An 11,697-nucleotide genomic window follows, 5' to 3' on the forward strand; every position below is an offset into this window, starting at 1 on the left:
GTTTGGTGAAAGTTGTGTCAAGATTTCTATCTACTGATTCACCCCCCCTCTCAGTAGTTGTCTAGATCCTTATTGAATCACCATACCATCATAGCTTACTCCCCAAGTTTCACTTAAGGGAGGGTGTTAGTGTGAAAAATTATTTTACCTAACTAGTTTTCTTTTAGCCTACTTAGTTGAGTACTATTCACATTATGTTTAAGATCACTTAGAGGGTTGAGATATACTCTCCTCACCTTATGGTAGGTAGAGATACTTTTGTCTCACCTCATGTGGACTCACCAAGTGTCCCAATGCTTCTCTATATAGTCCTACACTTGTTGAATACTTGGAGGGGTATTCAAGGTTTGACTCCTACCTTATCACCTCTTATTGGTTGCCTTGCATGCAAGACACATCTTTGTAGATTTGGTCACAAGTGATAATTTGACACTTATTACATTTTCTCATTTTGCATATGCTATTTTGTGAGTATTTATTTTTGCAAGAGATCTTGGTTGTTTCCAATACATATTAAAACCCAACTATGGAAGACCAAGAGACACAACTTAGAATTCCACTTTAGATGTCCTTGTGAGGATTTGAACTTGCGTCTCCACAATGAAAACCCATCATTTTAACCAATTAAGCTTAGCCACTTGGACAAGTTCCAAATGACATTAAATATGAACTATAGAAGATTAAATATGTCCTTGATTAGTCCTCTAGAAAAAAAATCATTGATTTGGAGCATTGGATGTAAATTTAGTTATAACCCCAATTTTGAAATAGCTCCAAATCTATTTCAAATGGCCTCAAATATTGATTTTAGTAACTTTAATATGGACTTGGAAAACCCTTTAAAAATTACAATACAATTTCCAATTCAGAGAGATAACTGCTACATAACTTGACCTCTTGAGTTGACAAAATGACCTTCATTTTTGTCCTCCTAGTGCCAAGATCATGCTCTAATACACATTATAAGAATATAATACTAAACATGATGCAAATAATTGATAATACTTGAGAATATTAATACTTTGAGGAGCGAAACCTCAAAATATCTCCAATGATAATATAAGTTGCAATATGATCATAATAAACTAAGCACTAGCTCCTATATATACCCTATTTATTCCTTGCTATGACCCAAGTTGACTTAGATACTTAAATATAACATTTAGGGTGAATTAATTACCTAAATAAAATTATAATAATGATCAAATAACTTAATTTAGAGTTAAGGTGATCATACATTGACTACTCATAATTTTATGTACATTATATATTAAGACATAACACTTTTTCTTAAATATTTGATAATAGTCACTTAAATTCTTTTCAAAATTATCATTATAAGATGAAGTTTAAAAAATATAAAGCACCTTACATAGAAAGAAATAATTAGAATTCATATTCCAATAATAAATAATAATTTTAAATAAAGACAACATTTGTCTACTTTTTATTCTCTCAAATGACAACATAAAAACAATTAACTTTATCTACATATCTAGTCACATTTGTCTTCTTTTGAAATTTCAGCAATGACATGTATTGAACAAAAATGACAGGTAACTCATTGTTAAGTTCATCTTTTTAGGTAACTATTAGAAACTAGCATGGAAAAGACTGTCTATTTATGATTAAAAATAAAATAAAGGATAAAGGAATTAGGTTTTCGAATAAGGACCATTTTTTTTAATAAAATTGGACTATTTATCAAACCCCATGTGGGTTTTAATTCTACTGAAGATCTTCCTTTGAGGGGTCTTGTTTGTGTTAAATTCTGTGAAAAACAAGAATTGAGCCAGGATCTGATGTCGGTCATAGATCACATGCAACTCCAAGCAACGGATGATCGAAGATCAAAATAGCTGAATGAAGATAAATCTGATATGAGAGAAAAATAGAGATAAAGAAGAGAATTTAGAGAAGACTCTCACCGAGCTATCACTTCACTGGTGAAGGTGAGAGTATATTGCTTATTATATAGAAAAATAATAGCATATACAACCAAGAGGTGCATTAAATCCCACCTCCATAAAAAGTGGGAGGTTTTACCTACTACCCCATAAAAGGTGGGAGGTTTTTACCTACTTGGTAAATGCCAAAACATGTGGCATAACCTCCTTACATGAAAACAAAAAAGGAGTTATAAGAGGTGGCACATAAGGCCAAAAGAGGGTGAGAAACCCAACTACCCCATAACCCACTTAGGAAATGACAAAATAGTGGTTATGAGAGGTGGCACAACAAGCCAAAAGAGGGTGTGTAACTCAACTACCCATGTGAGGTGGAGAGTTACACATGTAGCTAATGTATTCCACCATGTGTCCTCATATTAACCACACCTAATAACCTAAGCAAGCTTAATAAAATATGTGTAGGAAAAATAAATACCCCCTAACATAAGGAAAATAAAAAAACCTACACTAACACCCCCCCTTAAGCGTAGCTTAGGTGGGTGAAAAGATGGGTCCCGGCAAATGAGGCCATGTTAGGTACCCATGTACATAAATATCCCCCCCAAAAGAAGAAGCCCCCCATAAGAGGAATAGACCCCCCCTAAATAGAGAGAGAAAGAATGAAGGACTAAGAAGTCCCTCCTGAAGTAGACACCTTTTGCATCCCAAGCAAAGATCGCAAATGAAGGAACTTGCTTTAGGTGAAAGGTTTGGTGAAGATGTCTGCAGTTTGCTCCGATGTAGAACAATACTTAAGATCAATGATGCCTTCCTGAATGAGCTCCCGAATATAGTGCATATGTATCTCAATGTGTTTCATCCTCTGATGATGAACTGGATTTTTTGAGATCTGTATAGCACTCTGATTATCACAAAAGATGATGGTAGGCTTTTTGACTGGAATACCAAACTCAATAAGAATATTTTGAAGCCAAATAGCCTCAGTGGTGGCATTGACTGCCCCTCGATACTCGGCCTCTGTCGATGAAAGATCAATTGCAGATTGCTTCTTGCTCGACCAACAAACTGGACCAGAACCAAGTGAGAAGCAATACCTAGAAGTAGACTTGCGATCCTGAGAATCACCTGCCCAATCTGAATCCGTATATCCTACCAAGTCAATATCCACACCTGCTACATACTGAATTCCATAATTGTGAGTACCCTGAATGTAGTGGAGGATCCGCTTAGCTGCTTTCCAATGCAACTCATGTGGCTCCTGCATGAATCTAGAGACCATGGCCACAGCATAAGAAATGTCGGGTCTTGTATGAGTCAAATAAATGAGGCTTCCAACAAGCTGTCGATATAAAGTGCCATCAACCAAGGGTGAAGAGCACTTAGCCTCAAGTTTGACCCCTGACAAAAATGGAGTAGGTGCAGGCTTACAATCAGCCATGTGAAATCTGGAGAGCATATCAAGTGCATACTTGGGTTGTCCAAGGAATATTCCTGAAGATGATTGAGTGATCTCAATTCCCAAGAAGTAATGCAGAAGACCCAAGTCTGACATCAAAAATCTATCATGTAGAGCAATTTTCACTACTTTGATGGTGGATGAGTGACTCCCTATGAGTAACAAGTCATCAACATAGAGAACCAGAAATGTGAGAGTTTCATCCTGTTGCAGAATGTATATGTTCGAATCAGAATGGCACCGAGTGAAACCAACTGTCAGAAGGAATGAGTCCATCTTGGCATACCAAGCTCGAGGAGCCTGTTTAAGGCCATAGAGAGACTTTTGAAGTCGACACACAAGTGAAGGATCCTGAACAAACCCTTGTGGTTGCTCCATGTAGATCTCCTCTTGAAGGTCACCATGAAGAAATGCACTCTTCACATCCATCTGATGAACTTCCCAACGATGGGCTGCAGCTATAGCAAGAACAAGCCGGATGGAATTCATCTTAGCAACTGGAGAAAAAGTCTCAGAGTAATCAACCCTTGGAACTTGGGAAAAACCTTTTGCTACCAAGTGAGCCTTATACTTATCAACCGACCCATCCGCTGCAAATTTTGTTCGATAGATCCACTTGCATTAGATCCACTTGCATCGAACAAGTTTCCTTCCCTTAGGAAGAGGAACTAAATCCCATGTGTGATTCCTTTCCAAGGAATTGAACTCTTCTTGCATTGCAGCATCCCACTCAGGAACACCTGAAGCTTCTCAAAAGGACTGTGGATCAGAAGCTGAAGCAATGAAGAGATGTGGAGCTTGCTGAAATTGTGACCTTGTTCTTCTAGTATCTAATGGATCACCAAGCCAATCTCCTGCTGACTCAAAAGTTTGTCGAGCCCAAAGAGGCACTGAGGCTGGAGAGTCTGGGGGAGAATCATCAGCCTCTAAATGATGACTATGAGAGGAATGTGAATCCTCATCATCACTGTCACCATCTGAAGTAGAGGAAGAAGACTCCTCATCAAGATTAGGAGGATTAAGATCCTCTGAAGAACTGTCATCATAATGCAATTTCTCCAATGTGATAGTGGATGGAGAAGTGGTATTAGAAGAACTAGAAGAACTCTCCTCAAAACGAACACTCCTCTCAATGAACAACTCATGAGTAGTGGGATGGAGAAGCCTATACCCTTTGACATCATCTGGATATCCAACAAATATGCAAGGCTTACTTTGCGGATCCATAGCCTTGCATTTTTCAGCTGGAATGTGGGCCCATGCAAGAGAACCAAACACTCTAAAGTGTTTAACTGTGGGTTTTCGACCAGTCCAAGCTTGAAAGGGAGTTTCCCCCTTCACAGCTTTATGAGGAACTCGATTCTGGATGTAACACGCACAGTTGATGGCCTCTGCCCAATACTGAGGTGCCAAAGACTTGGAGTGAATCATACAATTAGCCATCTCCTTCAAGGACCTATTCTTTCGTTCTGCTACACCATTTTGTTGAGGACTGTATGGAACTGTGTGCTGCATGTTGATACCTTCTGAAGCACAAAACTGTTCAAACTGATTATTAACATATTCACCCCCGTTATCTGTACGCAGAATCTTGATGAACTTCCCAGATTGTTTCTCTACAAAAGCTTTGAAATCTAGAAAATTTTCAAAGACTTCAGACTTTTGTTTGAGAAAGTAAACCCATGTATATCTAGAAAAGTCATCAATAAATGTCAAGACATATCTAGCCTTGCTGAAAGATGGTTGTGGAAATGGTCCTGCCAAGTCACTATGTACCAAGTCCAATAGTTGTGTAGCTCTCCAAGCTTTACCTTTATCATACTTCTCCTCTGGATGCTTACCAAGAATGCACCCCTGGAAAACTCCATCAGAAAATTGAATAGAAGGCAACCCTGAAACCATTTCTTGTTGACTGAGTTGTTGCAAGTAACGGTAGTTCAAGTGGCCAAACCGTTGATGCCACAAACAACTCACCTCATCTGCATGAGTGAGTAAAACTGTCAAAGGAGAGTCAGGAACAAAGTGAGAAAATTGATATAATCTAGAATGATGATCTGCTTTTCCCACATCAACAGTAGACCCATTATGCATTTTGCTGATTACCACTACATCTGATGTGAACTCAACTCGCTTGCCAGAACCAGTGTGAGTGATCTGATAAACAGATAGGAGATTAGTTGATAAAGATGGAACACAAAGGACATCTTGAAATGTTCCTTCACCCACATCAACAGACCCTCTCCCATGCACTTCAACAGGAGTGTCATCACCCATTAGGATGGAAGGCATAGAACATGGCTCTAAAGATGTGAAATCATCTTCTGAAGAAGCCATGTGGTGTGAAGCACCTGAGTCAATTATCCAAGAATTTGGTTGTGAAGCAATAGCAACTAGGGCCTTACCCTTTCCTTTCCCCTTACTCTTATCTATGTCCTTAGAAGATCCTTCCGATGAACTTTGTTTGACTGAATCAGGAACCTTGATATTATTCTTTTCAAGAAGATTTGAAAGGTGATCAATTTGTTTCTTTAAACACTTATGTTCATCATGACCAGGCCTCTTACAATAAGAACACTTGACCTTCTCCTTCTTAGGTTGTTCACCTTTTGATGAAGAGGTCTCATTGTCTACTTTTGAAGTAGCAGATTTCTGATCTTTCTTCTTCTCTCCTTGGTTCTTTTGTTTCTTATCTTGCTTACTAGACCCTTTATGTTCTTTTGTGCCTTGATTTACAACTAAGGCATGTGACTTAGAGGGCTTTATTGTACCCATTTGAACCAATTTGTCCTGCTCCCTAGTGAGTTCTGTAGCAAAATCATCTAAAGAAGGCATTTTGAATGTGGTACCTAGGGCACATTTGGTAGCATAGAATGCAGAAACAAACACTGAATAGTTAGGACCAAGCTTAGAAAGAATACTCAAGATCAATTTCTTATCATCTTTCTTAGTTCCACACTGTTCCAACTGCAATCTTATAGACTTAAGTTTAGTGAAGAAGTCTTGTATAGTATCAAAATTGGTTGGATTCAACCCTATGAGTTCATTCTCCAATTGATGACCTCTTAGTTCATCCTGCTTACCAAAGAGGTTTCCCAAAGTAGTCCATACTGCATTTGGTGTAGTAGCAGATTCAATGTGAAAAAGAAGGTCAGGAGAGACTGACATGCACAATGTACCAAAAGCTTCATCACATTTATTAAACCATTTAATCTTTTCTACAGCATCTTGAGGTTCAGTTTCAAGTCCCATAGTAACACGATGATATCCATGTCTTTTCAGATATATTATCATCTTAGATTTCCATTCAAAGTAATTATATGGTGTTAAAAGTGGAACTGTAGATGCATCCATGATAGCAGAAAAGAAGATTGCAAAGAGTCAAGAAGAGTGTAAGAAAGAAGACACAAGAGACACCCCCCCTTTTCACTAGTCTTTGAAATCACCCCCCCCAAATATTACAAGGTTGGCACTTTATAATTAGTGCATTTACAAGGCTTTTATGAGATTACAATGCTTTCTAAGGCTTTAATCGCCAAAATAGAAAGTTTAAATACATATAAATTTAACACAAAATCTGAAAAAATTAGCCTTATTGCTGCTCAATGTATCTTAATACCTTTCCAACAACTATTCATTTTTGTAAAATAGAGTTGTGAGAAGAAAGATATGATCTCTAGAAGGGAAAAAAAACATGCAGCTGATTCAACCTGCAATATCTAAAAAAGAAGGGTAGAATATTTCAATAAGACCTGCAATTATGAAGAGTGCTCATTTCCAGCTTTCCGTCAAGTACTTTGATTTTTTTTACCGTGTTCTCCAAACTCTGAATTTGGTGAAATAAAAGTCACTTATGATTTTCACAAGCCTTCTGGACACTCTGGAAATGCTAAAGAAGCCTCCAATATTACCAAAAATGCTGCAATCACCCAGATCTCAAAGAACACATATATAAAACCAGATTTAACTAGAAGCTTATTTTCCTTTAAACTGTTCTGATTCTCCAGATCACACGAAAATGTAGGAGAAGAGCATACTTGGTTTTTAAGAAAAATATTAGCTATCTAACAATCTCAAATCTCTCAAATAAATCAGAAAAGCAATGAGCTATACCAGACAACACGACTCTGATACCATGTTAAATTCTGTGAGAAACAAGAATTGAGCCAGGATCTGATGTCGGTCATAGATCACATGCAACTCCAAGCAACGGATGATCGAAGATCAAAATAGCTGAATGAAGATAAATCTGATATGAGAGAAAAATAGAGATAAAGAAGAGAATTTAGAGAAGACTCTCACCGAGCTATCACTTCACTTGTGAAGGTGAGAGTATATTGCTTATTATATAGAAAAATAATAGCATATACAACCAAGAGGTGCATTAACTCCCACCTCCATAAAAAGTGGGAGGTTTTACCTACTACCCCATAAAAGGTGGGAGGTTTTTACCTACTTGGTAAATACCAAAACATGTGGCATAACCTCCTTACATGAAAACAAAAAAGGAGTTATAAGAGGTGGCACATAAGGCCAAAAGAGGATGAGAAACCCAACTACCCCATAACCCACTTAGGAAATGACAAAATAGTGGTTATGAGAGGTGGCACAACAAGCCAAAAGAGGGTGTGTAACTCAACTACCCATGTGAGGTGGAGAGTTACACATGTAGCTAATGTATTCCGCCACGTGTCCTCATATTAACCACACCTAATAACCTAAGCAAGCTTAATAAAATATGATGCCCTCCTAAATGGCACAATTGTTAGTTCTTGATCAATCAAAACAAAACACACAAGATGTTAACGTTAGTCAATCAAAAACTAAAACATGAAGGCATTCCAAAAGAGACACTAAAAGAAACATGCTAAATATATCTAATAAATAGAACAAATGATCATGAGACATCTCCAACTGCCTCTTAGCATGGCCTTAGCTTCTTCTCCCTTGTTCCTCTCCTCTCCAAGTTCCAAAATAGTGTAGCTCTCAGCAGCTTTTTGCACTATGGATGCTTATGGAGGATTGAGATTTGTATAATAGCTCCAAATATGAAATGAAAAGCTAATAGTAATGCTAAAATGATGTATTTTAACTAAAAAGACAAGATTTAGTTATGCTATGCTAAAATGCTCTCTAAAATGGCTATAGTCTAAATGCATACAAGTTTTCAGGATCTGGATTATGAAGGAATGGGCTCTATTTATAGGAAAAATGGAGCAATGGATGGCCAGGATTGAAGGGTTTAATCAAGGCTCAAGCTTGAAAGTTGGGGATCCATGTGCACAATTGGCACCAATAAAATAGTGACAAGTGTCAACACAGGATTGGGTTGAGAGAAGAGGTTGGAGGCATTAAAGGCCTGAGAAGACCTCATGGTTATCTAAAGGCTAAGGGTCAAGCCTAAATTAGGATTACCCACTGGATTAGGAGTTAATCTAAGGATAAACCTTTGTGCAAATGATTAAGAGATAATCATGGTCAAAGTATTAAATGCTTGATGAGACCTTTGTGGTTGGATAGAGGTTGAGTCAAACAAATGTTTTAACCATGTGGGAGGGTTGAATTAACCATTAATGGTTATTGGAGACTTTGGGGAATTAAGTGGTTGAAAGTTGGAAGCCTTTAATAGTTTTCAAAGACTTTGGGGTTTTTGGTGGTTGAAGGTTGAAAACCTTCAATGGTTATCAAAGACTTTGGGGTCTTTGAGAAGTGACTCCATTTTGCTTAGGAATGTGACAATATTTAGGGGATGGATTAGGCTAATTAGGAAGGGGTTAGAAGAATCTAGAAGGTGATTAGATTTTGCAAGTGGATTTGGTGGGTGAGGGAAAATAGGATTTTATTTAAAATAAAAATTCATTTATTTCAAAATGTGTGCAAGTTGCATTTGTAGGAAAATGCAAGTGGGGTGGGGATAATGATTTAAATAAATGTTTTATTTAATTTATTTAAAAGAGGAATAGGGGGATTTAATTAAATAAATAGATTTTATTTATTTAATTGAATGGAATTTGATTTAATGAATTAATTAAAATAAATTGAATAATTTATTTAATTAATAGAAGAATGTTTGGGGATAAATTAATTAAATATTAATTTAATTATTTGATGGCTAGTGGATTTTTAATCAAATAAATACGAAATATTCATTTAATTAAGCTGGACAGATTTATGTGACTACAAAATATGTGTAGGAAAAATAAATACCCCCTAACATAAGGAAAATAAAAAAACCTACACTAACCGTTTGGGTGCGGTTGTCATTGGAATTTTGGCGAAATGATATATTACTCGAGATTGCTTCTTTTCTTGGGAAACCTATTGGTATTGCATGATAATATGATGAAACAATAAGGATCTGGTCAACTACTAAGAGGGGAGGGGGGTGAATTAGTAGATAGAAAATAAACTAAACTTTCACCAAAATTAATCCCAGCTCATTAACCAATCACTAAACTAACCAGTTTAAATAGTGTATTTAAAATTGTTACTGCACTGTCAAACTTTACCGGTTGATCAAAACAACAATGATACAATGTAACAGATCTGAAACTCGCATACCATTTAACCAAAACATTAAATCACTTTACTAACATCAGTAATAGCTCATTTCAGATCACTTTCGATCATCTAATCATATCTAAGTGTCTTTACCAGTTAATAATATCAACCATATCAAAACACATAACCACAAAATTATTCACCACTTGACACAATGAGTTTTCATGTGGAAACCCAAATGGGAAAAAACACGGTGGGGATGAATACCCACAAGTATTCTAAACTCTTCTGAAGTTCCCCCTGTTAGGAGCCAAGCCTTGTTAGAAGCTTATACAATAATGTCCTATTAAGAACAAATCTGGTTAGGGACCACCTAGTTAATGGATTGACTACAATACCCTGTTAAGAGTAAACTCGATAGAGGATTTCAAATCCAAGCTAATGGATCACCTGGTTAGAGGATTTAGACAACACCAAGCCTATTAAAGCTTACCCAGTTAGGGGATTTAACTATTGCAATGGTTAGAGAACAACAAAGTTTTTGTTGATTTGATAATAGCACTATCTTGCTTAATCAGATCCTTTTATGCTACTATCTGCCTTCAAAACATTCTACAGACACTCCTTTTGGTTCGGTAACAGTCTCACTACCACACTTAACAAAATTGCCAACACAATTACAAAACAACTCATCAACCTTATAAGCAAATACAATAGGTCGCTAAGACATCACAAAACCTACAAATCTCATAGAGATTACAAACATATCGGTTCAATCATGACCATTGGACTACGTAGCAATCAACTACACATTGTTCTAGACAACTTGAACTACTTGGATCATTGCTCGTCAAATCTTGTAACTCATCACGTGGTTATCACTTCACGCTATGAATTTGCTCATTCCCAAGATAAACAATTATCTTCACATGCCAAAACCACTTTGAAACTCATCACATGCATCATGCATACGTGGCATCTCCATCTCCGATCACCATTTGATCATAGATCAACATAACCAATTCACCAAGCTCCATCGGTTAGGGTTTGGCACATCAACTAGTTGGGGTTACCGGTTGATCACTTTTCTTCAAATACCAATACTAGTTTCCATCACTGCTCTACTACCAGTTGCATTATTGCATCAATACTAGTTGCAATACAACTCCATTATCGGTTACTATTGACATCAATAACAACACTATACTTCATTAATGCAATCTTTATGCAATGCCAACAATCTCCCCCTTTGGCATTGATGGCAATACAAATATCAATACCCTTTGATTGTGATAATTGAGAGTAATGCACATACACACGTATAGCAATCCTAGTTTACATTTTCCATGTACTCTCCTTCAATTGTATCTCCATGTCTTCAACTGGTAATTTGGCTATCAATCATACAGTTCTTCTCCCCTTTTGACAACAATGCCAAAGTGAATACCAATATCAGCTGGTTAACCATTCCATGCTTCATCAATCTACAACAATGATCTGTAACTTATTGCTCCCCCTGTGGAGTAGCTCCACTCTACACCAATCCTTCTTCAAGATCTTCAATAAGCTCTGGGACTGATGTCTTCCACATCTACTTAATTGACCTCATGTAGGGGTGCAACCCCTAACTTACCTCTAAGATACTCAAAAGTAGCCTTATGTAAAGGTTTAGTAAAGATATCCACTAGTTGTTCCTTAGTAGATACATGCTTCAGTGACACATCTTTACTTTGCACTTTCTCTCTCAAGAAATGATACTTTGGCTCAATATGGTTTGTCCTAGCATGCAACACCGAGTTCTTATAAATGTTTATTGCACTGGTGTTACCACAG

Source organism: Cryptomeria japonica, chromosome 3 (genome assembly GCF_030272615.1).
Source record: "Cryptomeria japonica chromosome 3, Sugi_1.0, whole genome shotgun sequence".
Taxonomy (NCBI): Eukaryota; Viridiplantae; Streptophyta; class Pinopsida; order Cupressales; family Cupressaceae; genus Cryptomeria; species Cryptomeria japonica.